Here is a 16,861-nt window from a genome sequence, read left to right on the forward strand (position 1 = left end):
TGGATGTTAAAACTTCCTGGCAGATTAAAACCGTGTGCCCGACCGAGACTCGAACTCGGGACCTTTGCCTTTCGCGGGCAAGTGTTCTATCATCTGAGCTACCGAAGCACGACTCACGGCCGGTACTCACAGCTTTACTTCTGCCAGTATCTCGTCTCCTACCTTCCAAACTTTACAGAAGCTCTCCTGCGAGTACCGGGCGTGAGTCGTGCTTCGGTAGCTCAGATGGTAGAGCACTTGCCCGCGGAAGGCAAAGGTCCCGAGTTCGAGTCTCGGTCGGGCACACAGTTTTAATCTGTCAGGAAGTTTCATATCAGCGCACACTCCGCTGCAGAGTGAAAATCTCATTCTGGAAACATCCCCCAGGCTGTGGCTAAGCCATGTCTCCGCTATATCCTTTCTTTCAGGAGTGCTAGTTCTGCAAGGTTCGCAGGAGAGCATCTGTGAAGTATGGAAGGTAGGAGACGAGATACTGGCAGAAGTAAAGCTGTGAGGACCGGGCGTTAGTCGTGCTTCGGTAGCTCAGATGGTAGAGCACTTGCCCGCGACAGGCAAAGGCCCCGAGTTCGAGTCTCGGTCGGGCACACAGTTTTAATTTGCCAGGAAGTTTCATATCAGCGCACACTCCGCTGCAGAGCGAAAATCTCATTCCAGTTTTGGATGTTGTAAAATTTATGCACCGTGGAAGCAACTGAAGTCTTTCGGTCCAGACTGTATACCAATTAGGTTCGTTTCTGAGTATGCTGACGGATTAGCTCCTTACTTGACAATCATATACAACCGTTCGCTCGACGAAAGATCCGTACCCAAAGACTGGAATGTTGCACAGGTCACACTAATATTCAAGAAAGGTAGTAGGAGTAATCCAGCTAATTACAGGCCCATATCATTAACGGCTGTATACAGCAGGATTCTGGAACAAATATTGTGTTCGAACATTGTGAATTACCTCGAACAAAACGGTCTATTGACACACAAACATGGGTTTAGAAAACATCGTTCGTGTGAAACACAACTAGCTCTTTATTCACATCAATTGTTGAATGCTATTGACAAGGGATTTCAGATCGATTCCATATTTCTGGATTTCCGGAAGGCTTTTGACACTACCACACAAGCGGTTCGTAAGGAAATTACATGCTTATGGAATATCGTCTCAGTTATGTGGCTGGATTTGTGACTTCCTGTCAGAGAGGTCACAGTTCGTAGTAATTGACGGAAAGTCATCGAGTAAAACAGCAGTGGTTTCTGACGTTCCCCAAGGTAGTGTTATAGGCCCTTTGCTGTTCCTTATCTATATTAACGATTTTGGAGACAATCTGAGCAGCCGTCTTCGGTTGTTTGCAGATGACGCTGTCGTTTATCGACTAGTAAGTTCATCAGAAGATCAAAACAAATTGCGAAACGATTTAAAAATAGATATCTGTATGGTGCGAAATTTGCCAGTTGACCCTAAATAATGAAAAGTGTGGGGTCATCAACGTGAGTGCTAAAAGTAATCCGTTAAACTTCGGCTACACGATAAATCAGTGTAATGTAAAAGCTGTAAATTGAACTAAATACCTAGGAATTACAGTTACGAACAACTTAAATTGGAAGGAACACACAGAAAATACTGTGGGGAAGGCTAACCAAAGACTGCGTTTTATTCGCAGGACACTTAGAAAATGTAACAGACCTACTAAGGAGACTGCCTACACAACGCTTGTCCGTCCTCTTTTAGAATACTGCTGCGCGGTGTGGGATCCTTACCAGATAGGACTGACGGAGCACATCGACAAAGTTCAAAGAAGGGCAGCACGTTGTGTATTATCGCGAAATAGGGGAGAGAGTGTCACTGAAATGATACTGGATTTGGGCTGGACATCATTAAAAGCAAGGCGTTTCTCCGTTGCGACGGAATCTTCTCAGGAATTTCAGATCACCAACTTTCCTCTCCGAACACGAAAATATTTTATTGACACCGACCTACATAGGGGGAAAAGATCACCACGCTAAAATAAGGGAAATCAGAGCTCGTACGGAAAGATATAAGTTCGTTCCTGCCGCGCACCATAATTGGAATAATAGAGAATTGTTAAGGTGTCTCGATGGACCCTCTGCCAGGCACTTAAAATTGATTTGCAGAGTATCCAGGTAGATGTAGATGTAGAATGATCGAAATAATTTCGATATAGATGTGTTAATGCATTACGTCACAAAACCAGACTCTATAATGCAATCAATTCAATGCTCTTTAGTATTACACAAAATTCCGAATTTTTTTTTCCGTCAGTTACTCACAAACGAGGGCCCATTAGAGTGAGTGGCTGCAGTGTGTCATACCTGGGATCTTAACCTACTTCATCGTGTACAGGGTGGTCCATTGATCGTGACCGGGCCAAATATCTCACGAAATAAGCATAAACCGAAAAAGCTACAAAGAACGAAACTTGTCTAACTTGAAGGGGGAAACCAGGTGGCGCTATGGTTGGCGCGCTATATGGCGCTGCCATAGGTCAAAGGGATATCAACTGCGTTTCTTTTTTAAATAGGAACCCCCATTTTTTATTACATACTCGTGTAGTACGTAAAGATGTTACGTGATACCACGTACTTATACGTTTGTGACTACAACACCATCGCTGTTAAGTCCCATAGTGCTCAGAGCCATTTTTGACTACAACAGCGCTATCTATCACAAAGCGAAAAAAGTGGTCCAACTAAAACATTCATATTTCTTTACGTACTACACGAATATGTAATAAAAGATAGGGGTTCCTATTTAAAAAAATAAAAAAACGCAGTTAATATCCGTTTGACCGTGTACATGTCACTGCAAACGGAAACACTTACTTCGTTGCCAAATTAAAAACTAAAATTAGACTTAGGTCACCAAAGCTCTTTATCTTAAGTATGCAATAAAATTAATAACAAATGTGAATACCGTTTAAAACTGGTCTAAATGACGTGTCTGGAAAAATATCGAATACTTGTGTAATGCGTGATAATGTTACTCGGCCTCTTGATTCGCACCTATTTATGTAACTTCGAAAATACAGTAGAAAAATTGATTCAATTTTCAAAGTCAGGAACTCTCGACACTTCACTATGAACCGGCAAAAAATCCCTACCCCTTGACGTCGCAGTTACACGGAACAAAAACAGAGGGCATCAAAAACTTCTATTATCTATCAATAATTCAATAAACTCTTTGTGCATCGGGATTTTATGGTCCGCTTAACGCCGCACAGAGCACGCTAATTACATTCGTGTAGTTAAATTCATTAGTCAGATAAAATACGCCAGTATATTGCAGTGAAAATCAGATCTTTCTTTTACTTTGCTTAACAGACCAACGCGCAAAAAATATACAAACGTGAATTTTTCCTGAGAAACGGACGAGCGAAAGAGCGATAACAATTCGCGCAAAAGTGCATTTACCGCAACTCCCTATCAAACGGAAACTTCGATCATCATATAACATGGCGTTATTTTGATATATTGTATTGCTCCCCTCCCCATGGGAGCGGAAATATTTAATAACTGAATATTGGTGCTACCATTCGTGACACTATTTTAAAATATTATAGCTCTATAAACACAAATAGAGGAATAAAATCAGTTAACTGTAACAGAGGAATGTCAAATTAATAACGCTACAGACCCTTTTTCGGGATGGATGAGAATCCAGGCCATCACGAAAATCAACATTGGTGTGGAGTACGTGTGAATTACAAAAACTGGGCTACCGATCGAAAATGCTACTCTCCATGTTTCATTCCAAGCTCTTCATCTGCGACTGCCTTACGTGGACAGACTACCCAACTTACCTCGTTCTTTTTTATTTTTGTTCTCTTCTCAATATCTTATTTCTGGCATTCAGTCTCGTTTGTTGTTGTTGTGGTCTTCAGTCCAGAGACTGGTTTGATGCAGCTCTCCATGCTACTCTATCCTGTGCAAGCTTCTTCATCTCCCAGTAGCTAATGCAGCCTACATCCTTCTGAATCTGTTTGGTGATTTCATCTCTTGGTCTCCCTCTACGATTTTTACCCTCCGCGCTTCCCTCCAATATTGGTGATCCCTTGATGCCTCAGAATATGTCCTACCAACCGATCCCTTCTTCTAGTCAAGTTGTGCCACATATTTCTCTTCTCCCCGATTCTATTCAATACCTCCTCATTAGTTATGTGGTCTATCCATCTACTGCATTCTTCTATAGCCCCACATTTCGAAAGCTTCTATTCTCTTCTTGTCGAAACTATTTATCGTTCACGTTTCACTTCCACACATTGCTACACTCCACACAAATATTTTCAGAAACGACTTCCTGACACTTAAAACTATACTTGATGTTAACAAATTTCTCTTCTTCAGAAACGCTTTCCTTGTCATCGCGAGTCTACATTTTATATCCTCTCTTCTTCGACCATCATCGAGCGGCTGGTCCCGGCGGAGGTTCGAGTCCTCCTTTGGGCATGGGTGTGTGTGTTCGTCCTTAGGTTAATTTAGGTTAAGCAGTGTGTAAGCTTAGGGACTGATGACCTTAGCAGTCCCATAAGATTTCACACACATTTGAACATTTTTTCGACCATCATCAGTCATTTTGCTCTCCAAATAGCACAACTTATTTACTACTTTAAGCGTCTCATTTCCTAATCTAATTCCCTCAGCGTCACCCTATTTAATTCGACTACATTCCATTATCCTCGTTTTGCTTTTGTTAATGTTCATCTTATATCCCTCTTTCAATACACTGACCATTCCTTTCAGCTGCTCTTCCAGGTCCTCTGCTGTCTCTCACAGAATTACAATGTCAGCGACGAACCTCAAAGTTTTCATTTCTTCTCCATGGGTTTTAATTACCACTCCAAATTCTTCTGTTGTTTCCTTTAGTGTTTGCTGAATATCCAGATTGAATAACATCGGGGATTTATGTACTTAAAATTTATAATTGTCTTCATTCGCTTTGTAATTCATCATTATTACTGTAATCTGCTTGAACGACTTCGTTAAAACCAATACAGGGCTACTCGTAATAACCTTCGTGATTTCAAAAAACGTGTTAAAACTGCAAGACATGCAGGAAATTGACGCATGTCAGTGAAAACGGTAATACGAGACGTGCTGTCGTTGCAAAGCGCACCGCAAGGGATCACGCATATCGGAGGATCCAAGCAAACCGTCTGCCCCATATTGTAGCATAGAATTAGTTTACACCTGCAAACAGTCGACCCAGTGGACAGATTTCCAAAGTTGGTTGCAGCCGTTGCAACCTCCCAGACAGCAGCAACTCTAACGAATTCCCTACATGCATTGACGACTGCTGCATCAGCAAAAGTCACCATACTCGACACACGTAATTTCATGCACTGACGTTTTGCAAATCCATTCTAGTCCATAAGCAGTTATCGTGTGAAATCCTGCAAGTACGGGATCAACTTTCAAAAGTTCGTATGTTTTCAAGTACAAATTCAAAATGGACAAGCTTTATACCAACAAAGGGCAACGGCCTTGCCGCAGTGGATACACCGTTTCCCGTGAGATCACCGAAGTTAAGCGCTGTCGGGCGTGGTCGGTACGTGGATGGGTGACCATCCAGACCGCCATGCCGCTGTTGCCATTTTTCGGAGTGTACTCAGCCTCGTGGTGCCAATTGAGGAGCTACTCGACCGAATAGTAGCGGCTTCGGTCAAGAATACCATCTTACGACCGGGAGAGCGGTGTGCTGACCCCACGCCCCTCCGATCCGCATACTCCCTGATGATGACACGGCGGTCGGATGGTCCCGATTGGCCACTCGTGGCCTGAAGACGGAGTGCTTTAGTGCTTCTTTTTATACCAACAAAAAGAGGAAGTTTCAAAGTTTTTGGCGGGCGGGCGGAGATGATTTGAGAAGCGGTCGGTAGAGTTCGCGTGGCAGTAGGGCCGTTGTTCCGTTCCACTGTCAGTTGAGAGTGAGATGGCGAGTGTGGAGCACAAGGTTTTCTGCGTCCTTAACTTCGCGAAAAGTGAGTCCAAATTGCAACGCAGAGGGCATTTCGTATCAATATCGGGTTTCGCTCACAAAAGCATTGTTCGTCGGTTTAAGCAATTTAAACAGACTGGAAGTGTGTGCAAAGGAAAAAGCACAGGCCGACCGCGTGTATCAGAGGATGATGTGCTGCGGATTCGAGAAAGTTTTGTTCGCAGTCCCAGTAAGTCTGAAACTTCCTGGCACATTAAATCTGTGTGCCAGACCGAGACTCGAATTCGGGACCTTTGTCTTTCGCGGGCAAGTGCTCTACCATCTGAGCTACCCAAGCATGACTCACGCCCCGTCCTCTCAGCTTTGCTTCCACCAACACCTCGTCTCTTACCTTCCAAACTTCACAGAAGCTCTGCTGTGACCTTGCAGGACTAGCACTCTTGGAAGGAAGGATATTGCGGAGACATGGCTTAGCCACAGCCCGGGGGGATGTTTCCAGAATGAGATTTTCACTCTGCAGCGGAGTGTGCGCTTATATGAAACTTCCTGGCAGATTAAAACTGTGTGCCGGACCGAGACTCGCGCACACACCGCTGCAGAGTGAAAATCTCATTCTGGAAACATCCCAGCAAGTCTAGCAATAGAGCTAGTCGAGAGCTTCGAATACTCCAACCGACTGTATGGAAAGGTCTGAAACGCCGTTTGCTGTACAAGCCCTACCGATTGCAACTTGTGCAGGCTTTCAACCCGAATGACAAAGAGAAGCGTCACTCACTTTGTGGCTATGTGCTAGCAAAGATGGAGGATGACGCATTTCCACAGCCTGTAATTTTTAGCGATGAAGCGACGTTCCACCTTAGTGGAAAAGGCGACGGATACGATGTTCGCATATGGGATTTGGAAATTCCATATCCACCATTGCAACACGAAAGAGACTCGCCGAAGATCAACGTGTTCTATGCCGTACAAAGGCTTACGGGCCATTTTTCTTTGCGGAAAGAACTGTAACGGAAGTCACGTACCTGGACATGTTGGAACAATGGCTGCTCCCTCAAGTTATGGAAGATTCCTAGGACTTCATTTTCCAACAGGATGGAGCTCCGCTCCATTGGCACGGCGATGTAAGGGGCTGTTTGAATGACTCCCTTCCTCAGCGCTGGATCGGTCGCAGGGGACTCGAGGACCTGGCTCTGCACTTCTGGCCACCGACATCTCCTGAGCTCACACCCAGCGACTATTTCTTGGGGTGCTACGTGGAGGAAGTGTGTTTACGTCGCCCCCCTACCGACCAAGGACCGATGACCGTTGCAGTCTGGTCCCTTTAATCCCACAAACCAACCAAACAACCTACCGGCCACTCCGAACGATCCGCTGAACCGGACCACTGCTGCCTTGCACTCAGCAACAGCAGATACGCTTTCACGCCTGTTGGACGAGTTTGGCTACCGCCTCGATGTTTGACGTGCAGTAAACTGTGGCCACATTCAACACTTATATTTATCACATATGTAATTATTAAATATTAAAAACTAATTAATTACAAATTATTAAATTTCTTAAACTGATACAAACATTATGGGAAAAACTTTGTAACTTCCCCTTTTCATTGGTATAAAGCTTGTTCATTTAAGGATTTATACTTGAATAAATACGAAGCTCTGATAATGGATCCATCATATACACTCCTGGAAATGGAAAAAAGAACACATTGACACCGGTGTGTCAGACCCACCATACTTGCTCCGGACACTGCGAGAGGGCTGTACAAGCAATGATCACACGCACGGCACAGCGGACACACCAGGAACCGCGGTGTTGGCCGTCGAATGGCGCTAGCTGCGCAGCATTTGTGCACCGCCGCCGTCAGTGTCAGCCAGTTTGCCGTGGCATACGGAGCTCCATCGCAGTCTTTAACACTGGTAGCATGCCGCGACAGCGTGGACGTGAACCGTATGTGCAGTTGACGGACTTTGAGCGAGGGCGTATAGTGGGCATGCGGGAGGCTGGGTGGACGTACCGCCGAATTGCTCAACACATGGGGCGTGAGGTCTCCCCAGTACATCGATGTTGTCGCCAGTGGTCGGCGGAAGGTGCACGTGCCCGTAGACCTGGGACCGGACTGCAGCGACGCACGGATGCACGCCAAGACCGTAGGATCCTACGCAGTGCCGTAGGGGACCGCACCGCCACTTCCCAGCAAATTAGGGACACTGTTGCTCCTGGGGTATCGGCGAGGACCATTCGCGACCGTCTCCATGAAGCTGGGCTACGGTCCCGCACACCGTTAGGCCGTCTTCCGCTCACGCCCCAACATCGTGCAGCCCGCCTCCAGTGGTGTCGCGACAGGCGTGAATGGAAGGACGAATGGTGACGTGTCGTCTTCAGCGATGAGAGTCGCTTCTGCCTTGGTGCCAATGATGGTCGTATGCGTGTTTGGCGCCGTGCAGGTGAGCGCCACAATCAGGACTGCATACGACCGAGACACACAGGGCCAACACCCGGCATCATGGTGTGGGGAGCGATCTCCTACACTGGCCGTACACCACTGGTGATCGTCGAGGGGACACTGAATAGTGCACGGTACATCCAAACCGTCATCGAACCCATCGTTCTACCATTCCTAGAACGGCAAGGGAACTTGCTGTTCCAACAGGACAATGCACGTCCGCATGTATCCCGTGCCACCCAACGTGCTCTAGAAGGTGTAAGTCAACTACCCTGGCCAGCAAGATCTCCTGATCTGTCTCTCATTGAGCATGTTTGGGACTGGATGAAGCGTCGTCTCACGCGGTCTGCACGTCCAGCACGATCGCTGGTCCAACTGAGGCGCCAGGTGGAAATGGCATGGCAAGCCGTTCCACAGGACTACATCCAGCATCTCTACGATCGTCTCCATGGGAGAATAGCAGCCTGCATTGCTGCGAAAGGTGGATATACACTGTACTAGTGCCGACATTGTGCATGCTCTGTTGCCTGTGTCTATGTGCCTGTGGTTCTGTCAGTGTGATCATGTGATGTATCTGACCCCAGGAATGTGTCAATAAAGTTTCCCCTTCCTGGGACAATGAATTCACGGTGTTCTTATTTCAATTTCCAGGAGTGTAGAATAACCCTGTACTTTTGGGTAGCCTTGTATATGGTATGTGATGAAGTGTGTTGTTGTTGTTGTTGTGGTTGTTGTTGTTGTTGTCTTCAGTCCAGAGACTGGTTTGAGGCAGCTCTCCACTCTACTCTATCCTGTGCGAGCTTCTTCATCTCCCAGTACCTACTGCAACCTACATCATTCTGAATCTGCTTACTGTATTCATCTCTTTGGTCTCTCTCTACGATTTTTACCCTCCACGCTTCCCACAAAATCTAAATTGGTGATCCCTTGATGCCTCATAACATGTCCTACCAACCCATCCCTTATCCTAGTCAGGTTGTGCCACAAATTCTCCCCATTTCTATTCAGTACCTCCTCATTACTTACGTGATCTACCCATCTTGTCTTCGCCATTCTTCTGTAGCACCATATTTCGAAAGCTTCTGTTCCCTTCTTGTCTAAACTGTTCATCGTCCATGTTTCGCTTCCATACATGGCCACACTCCATGCAAATACTTTCAGAAACGACTTCCTGACCCTTAAATCTATAGTCGATGTTAACAAATTTGTCTTCTTCAGAAACGCTTTCCTTGGCAGAACTACTCTACATTTTATATCCTCTGTACTTTGACAATCTATCTTGCTCCCGAAATAGCAAAACTCATCTACTACTTTAAGTGTCTCATTTCCTAATGTAATTCCCTGAGCATCACCTGATTTAATTCGACCACATTTTATTACCGTCCTTTTGCTTTTGTTAACGTTCATCTTATATCCTCCTTTCAAGTCACTGTCCATTCCGTTCAACTGCTCTTTCAGGTCCTTTGTTCTGTTTGACAGAATTGGAATGTCATCGGCAAATAACTAAATACTAAAACATCTTCAGAAAAAGGAGAAGAAATTAGAAAAAATCATATACTTTTATTAACGGAGTAAATACGAGGCCTGTCCAGAAAGTAAGTTACGATCAGTCGCGAAATGGAAACGACTATGAAAATCCGATAAAGCTTTGCAAAGATGTGTTGGGCAGTGTCTCTAGTATGACTCTAGGTAGAATTATGTCGCTCTTTTCATGCCTGAGCTCTTAGTGCGCGCGTAAAGATGTTATAGAAAATAGTGTCTCCCACCAAGTACGAGGGCCTGGTGAGAATTTTCCCCTGAAGCTATGCAACCAACATTACATAACTGTCGTGCGATTTCTTCTTAAAGACAATTCTCAGCCTCATTCTGCAGGGGCAATTAAGATGTTCCTGCATCGTTTCAATTGGAAATTTTTGGTTACCCACAATACAGCCCGTAATTGTCTCCCACTGAGTTTCATCTCTGCGCAAACGAACCGCTGGCTATGAAGACTACATTTTGGCACAGACAACGAGCTTTAGGCCAGCGTAGAGAATTGGCGGAAAGCACTGGCGGCTGCCTTCTATGATGATTCTATGGAAAGTTGGTACAACGCTACGACGAATGTCTGAGTCAGAACGGCGACTACATAGAGAAGTAGCTGAAAGGTGTAGCTAACTGTTACAAATGAAACATTTCTGATTTTCACTGTGATTTTCATTTCGCGATCAATCGTGACTTACTTTCTGGACACCCCTCGTAAATTGGTTATGACAATGAATGAGAAACGTATGGCAGGGTTAATTTTGACCACTTCTGCCGTTCTAGTGTTAAAGCAGATCGAAAAGAGCAATAAAAATGTTTTTGTTTTTTTTTAGCAATCTATTCCGTGTAGCACGTAGCAGTAGTAACCCGGCTGTAAAGCGATGACTCACAGGGAGACGCCGGGTCGCTACAGCTTACAGCGTCGGCTCGGGCGCAGGGGACTCCCCTCCCCTCCCCTCCCCTCCCCACAGCAGCGCACAGTGGTGGCGCTGGCGGGGCAGCTGCGGCGCTGGGATGTTTTAAATAATTCAGCCGCGGTCGACCGAGCGCCGCGGCGGCAGTCGGCGCGTGTGTGTGGGCGGGGTAAGGGCAGCGGTGCCCCTGGGAGGCGGGCAACCCAATTACCGGGCCCGTGTTGCGTGCGGAATATCTGCCCCTGCTCTTCCCCTGCGTTGCCCTGCTCTGCTACCCGCCGCACACACACACGCAGGCAGGGGACAACTGACGCTACTCGACACGTCGGGCTGCCAATTCCATAGCAGAGGCGAGTTTCACTGGCTGACCTGTCGTCGACTCTTATCGCCCAGCGGCTTCAGCACACGAAAAATCGCTCGCTTCGAAACTATAAATTCTTCCTGGTACCGACATCAGTTTGACGGATGTCATACGAGGGCTGTTCAAAAAGTTAGGTGACTTTTCAAATTGCGCGGGCAATGTTCATTCGACAACCGATCTTTTTAGTGTCATGCTGGTACACATGTCCCGAACATGTCTCAAGTGCACACCACACGTCGTTTGTTTTTGACAGATGCAAAGGTTACACGTCTTTTAGTGTGTTCGGCGATTTCCGATTATTATAAAAATGGAGCAAAGAATCTGCATCAAACTTTGTGTGAATAAAGGAATCGAGCTCTAAAACACTTGAAATGTTGACTGTGGCATGCGGTGAGCATGCTCTGAGTGAAAAGAAAATGCTTACAAGTGGTACAAGCTCTTCCGGGATGGCAGAGAAGGTGCCAGTGGTGAACCTCGCTCTGGACGCCTGGAACGTTTTCCTTGACTCCGGAAGGCGTTCGATACAGTTCCACACTGTCGCCTAATAGACAAAGTAAGAGCCTACGGAATATCAGACCAGCTGTGTGGCTGGATTGAAGAGTTTTTAGCAAACAGAACACAGCATGTTGTTCTCAATGGAGAGACGTCTACAGACTTTAAAGTAACCTCTGGCGTGCCACAGGGGAGTGTTATGGGACCATTGCTTTTCACAATATATATAAATGATCTAGTAGACAGTGTCGGAACTTCCATGCGGCTTTTCGCGGATGTTGCTATAGTACACAGAGAAGTTGCAGCATTAGAAAATTCCAGCGAAATGCAGAAAGATCTGCAGCGGATATGCACTTGGTGCACGGAGTGGCAACTGACCCTTCACATAGACAAATGTAATGTATATCGAATACATAGAAAGACGGATCCTTTATTGTACGATTATATGATAGCGGAACAAACACTGGTAGCAGTTACTTCTGTAAAATATCTGGGAGTATGCGTGCGGAACGATTTGAAGTGGAATGATCATATAAAATTAATTGTTGATAAGGCGGATGCCAGGTTGAGATTCATTGGGAGAATCCTTAAAAAATGTAGTCCATCAACAAAGGAAGTGGCTTACAAAACACTCGTTCGACCTATACTTGAGTATTGCTCATCAGTGTGGGATCCGTACCAGGTCGGGTTGACAGAGGAGATAGAGAAGATCCAAAGAAGAGCGGCTCGTTTCGTCACAGGATTATTTGCTAACCGTGATAGCGTTACGGAGGTGTTTAGCAAACTCAAGTGGCAGACTCTGCAAGAGAGGCGCTCTGCTTCGCGTTGTAGCTTGCTGTCCAGGTTTCGAGAGGGTGTGTTTCTGGATCAGGTATCGGATATATTGCTGCCCCCTACTTATACATCCAGAGCTGATCACGTATGTAAAATTAGAGAGATTCGAGCGCGCACGGAGGCTTTCCGGCAGTCGTTCTTCCCGCGAACTATACGCGACTGGAACAGGAAAGGGAGGTAATGCAGTGGCACGTAAAGTGCCCAACGCCACACACCGTTGCGTGGCTTGTGGAGTATAAATGTAGATGTAGGGCATCAACAACAGATGATGACGTCGTAGCTGTGAAGAAAATTGTTTTGGAAAATTGTCGAATTGCCATAAGAAAAGCTGCTGACGATGTCGGCATATCGGTCGGCTCGTGTCATGTAAATTTTTTCGGATGTTTTAGGCATGAGACGTGTGTCAGCGAAGTTCGGAACAAAATTTTGATCAGAAGAACCATCGCATGAGCATCGCTCAGGAGCTCTGGAATGACGTCAACGATGATCCTGATTTGCTCAAAATGTTCATAACTGGTGACGGAACATGGTTTTACGGTTATGATGTCGATACAGTGGAAGCATCCTGGAGAGCCAAGACCGATAAAAGCACGCCAGCTTCGATCAAATGTCAAAGTTTCGCTCACTGTTGTTTTTTTTCCATTACTGTTGCGCAGTGCATCATGAATTTTTGCCTCGAGGTCGTACGGTCAATGAGGAGTATTACCTTGACGTTACGCAGCGTTCGCGACAAGCAATTGTGAAAAAACAACTTATGGCTTTTCTATCACGACAATGTAGCTTATAGTTGCTTGTGAGAGATGTTTCGGCCAAAAACAACACGACAATGATGCCTGAGCCACCGCATTCACCGGACTTGTTGGCCCCCTGCTACTTTTTCCTCTTCCTAAAACTGAAGAGACCTTTGAAAGGACGAATATTTTCATCTATCGAGGAAATAAAAAGTGCATCACTCGAAGTACTCAAGGCTGTACCAAAAAGTGCGTATGAGAAGTGCTTCGAGAATTGGAAGAAGCGTTCGCACAAGTGTATTGTATCTGAGGGGGATTTCTTTCAAGGGGACAACATGAATATTGATGAATAAATATTTTTTCATAAAAATATAAAGTCACCTTACTTTTGGACTCACCTCGTATATCTTGAAAAAAGACTATAACATGACCACCAACGAAAGCAGAGCAAGAATGGCCTAATGTAGTCGAATTAAATCAGATGAGGCAGAGGAAACGAGACACTGAAGGTAATAGACAAATTTTGCTATTTTGGCAGCAACGTAACTACTTTTAGAAAATGCATTTTAACGGCATAATGACTTGAAAGAGGATTATAACATGAATATCAACGAAAGGAGAGAAAAAAAGATATGTGAGAAAAAAATATGTGATATAGTCGTAGCAAATCAGGCGATGTTGAGAGAATCAGATAAGGAAAGGAGGAAGTGAAGGTAATAAACGAATTCCGCTAATTAGGTGGCAAAATAACTAATTTTAGAAAATGCATCTGAACTTTGTTGCTTTACAGTTTTATTCACACCGGTTTCGGTTGTCAGCCATCATCCAGGGACTAAACCAAATAGATGAAAATGAACAAATTAATGACGAAAAATACACAATCCATATTCACTAAGTACTAAACACCATACACAAAAATAATTGAAAAGAAGCAAACGCAAAAGAGCTTACCTTTCAAAGATGTTACAATCAATATTACATCAATATTAAGATCATTATAAACATGTTCGACGTATAATATAATATATTTCTTAAATACAATATTTTGACAAATTCATATCTGCATCTTACCATGATGACAACATCAGTACCGTCAGGCGGATATAAACACCTATTAACCTAGGAATTACATGCCATATGCATAAAGTACCTCACTGTATTGAGTACAAAAATGAAGTAAACGCTTGAAGAGTGCAAAATTATACATAAAAACAAAGTACATCAGTCTATTATGAAATCAAAATTGTTTTACTTGTATAGCGTGCGACGTCTAAAATCAATAGACAAAAATTATTGTTGAGCAATAAAAAGGACAAAAACGTCACATGCGACATAAAATCCATACATGTTTATGATGGAGGACTGTTACGCCATAAATGAAGGACACACAAACAAGTAATATAGTTCAGTACATGGTAGGCATGATGTTGCATCACGTAAGCATGTAGACGTGTTCTCTAGTTTTGCAATCATTCATGATCCTGGGTGTCTCTACCCCAGTTGAACCAGTAACATTATTTCACTGAAAGCTGGTGATGTGTATCATAATATGCCCTGTACTATGGCGTCTGCCTGTTGCATGATATATGCTATGTAAGAATCGTATTGCTTTTAGCTTTGCATGTACTTCTTTTGCATTATTTTTTAGCATGATGTTGAGTATATAACAACTATCTATCGTTACTAACATGTATTGTCCATTTCTTTCTATTTGGTATGGTGCTTGGATGATGACTGACAACAGAAACCGGTCGGAAAAATTTGTGTAAAATCCAAGTTCACCTGCATTTTCTAAAATATATTCATGCTGTGGATTCTCGCCTTAAAAATGTTTAAAATAACTAATGATAGCAGAAGTAGAGAGGATGTAAAATACAGACTGATAATAGCAAGGGAAGCTGTTTTGGAAAAAATAAATTTCCTAAAACCGTATAAATTACAGTATTGTGATGTGTTTTCTGTACATTTTGCCTCATACGAAAGTATGATATGCAGCTCAGACAAGAAGAGAATAAAAGTTTTTGAAATACGGAGATACAGAAGAATATAGAAGGTCAAGTGGAAAAATGGGGTAGCTAACGGAGGGATAATGAACCTAATTGGGGAGAACAGCAATTTGCATCACACCTTGGACAAAAAAAGGGATCGACTGACATGACACATTGTCACAACTTGACCAAATGAAGGGACTGGCTGATACGACACATCGTCACAACTTGACCAAAAAATGGGACTGGCTGATATGACACATTGTGAAGCATCAAGGAATAGTAAGTTCAGTAATGGAGGAAAGAACAAGGGGAAAACCTATAATGGAATACCTAGGCACTTTCAGATGGATGTAGGTTGCAGTCGTAAATCAGAGATTAAATTGCTTTCACAGGATAGATTAGTATCAAGGGAGTCTTGTAACTGCAGATATCAAGGAACATAACGTATAGAATGGACTAGAACAGGATAACAAGAAAAATTATAAATATCTCCTTATCGATGAAAAACTACGACTGAATTACAGAATTGAAGATAACTTAAAAGAAATAGGGATTTTTGGAGAAATCATTCAAGATATACCGATATTCAGAACCGGACTTCGGAAACGTAAGTTTGCTTCCAAGCCTAATGAAGTTCAGAATGGACAGAGCAACGTAAAAACAAACAAAGTGAAAGAATGAAAAGATACTGTGAGGAAAGTAGAAAAAATGTGATAAATACATTGACGTGACAAAATTCATGGAATAGTCAGGCGTGTTTTTTAGTTTCAAAAAATATTCTTAAGTATTTGTTTTATTTACTAGCGATTCATGAAGAACATTGACACATTTAATCAAACTATGTAAGCATGGAAGTAGTTGCCAGGGAGTAACTGATGAAATCATAAGCAAATTTCTTTTAACAAATGGGAGATTTATTCACTTTAATTTGAAAGAAACAGATTTAAAATTATAAATATTAAGTTACAATTTATTCAGAGGCAGGAAGAAACAAGTTTTGAATGTACAAACTTTCGGGTAGAGAACATTGCCGCTCCCTTTTGACACGGCCGTAGTTACGACCGCTCACAACAGCCTCTGAAAGACTACAGTGGTGCAAATCTGCAACACACCAGATAACTTTGAACTAAAGGTTTTAACAATTTACACAAGTTCACAAACTATGCACCTCCATAGCAGGGATGGAAATGGTAAAAAACCTCTAAGAATTAAAATATTAACTTTGCCACCGAAAGTGCAACTTGATTTTAACTTCTAAGAAAAGTCTTACGGTGAAAAGGTGGCAACTTTATACAGTAAAATGATCATTTAAATAAAAGCCCATAAAATACAACCTTATATAAAGTTCTACAAGGTTGGCCAAACAACTTAAGATGCTCTACAGTAAACAGATACCGCTTCTCAAGATGATAGGCAAGATCAAAACACATTTCAGGAACTAGGCCGTTACACTCGAATCAATAAATTCGTTATCACACTAAATCCGACAACATGACAGAGGCAGCTCCGAACGACAGACAGACACTGACTGCCTAACAAATGCTGACGAGAGACAGACGAGCAAGCTGGGGACGAGAGACTGACCAAGAAAACAAGTAGAATTAAACAAGAGTAAATCAAA

This window comes from Schistocerca americana, chromosome 10 (genome assembly GCF_021461395.2).
Source record: "Schistocerca americana isolate TAMUIC-IGC-003095 chromosome 10, iqSchAmer2.1, whole genome shotgun sequence".
Classification (NCBI taxonomy): Eukaryota; Metazoa; Arthropoda; class Insecta; order Orthoptera; family Acrididae; genus Schistocerca; species Schistocerca americana.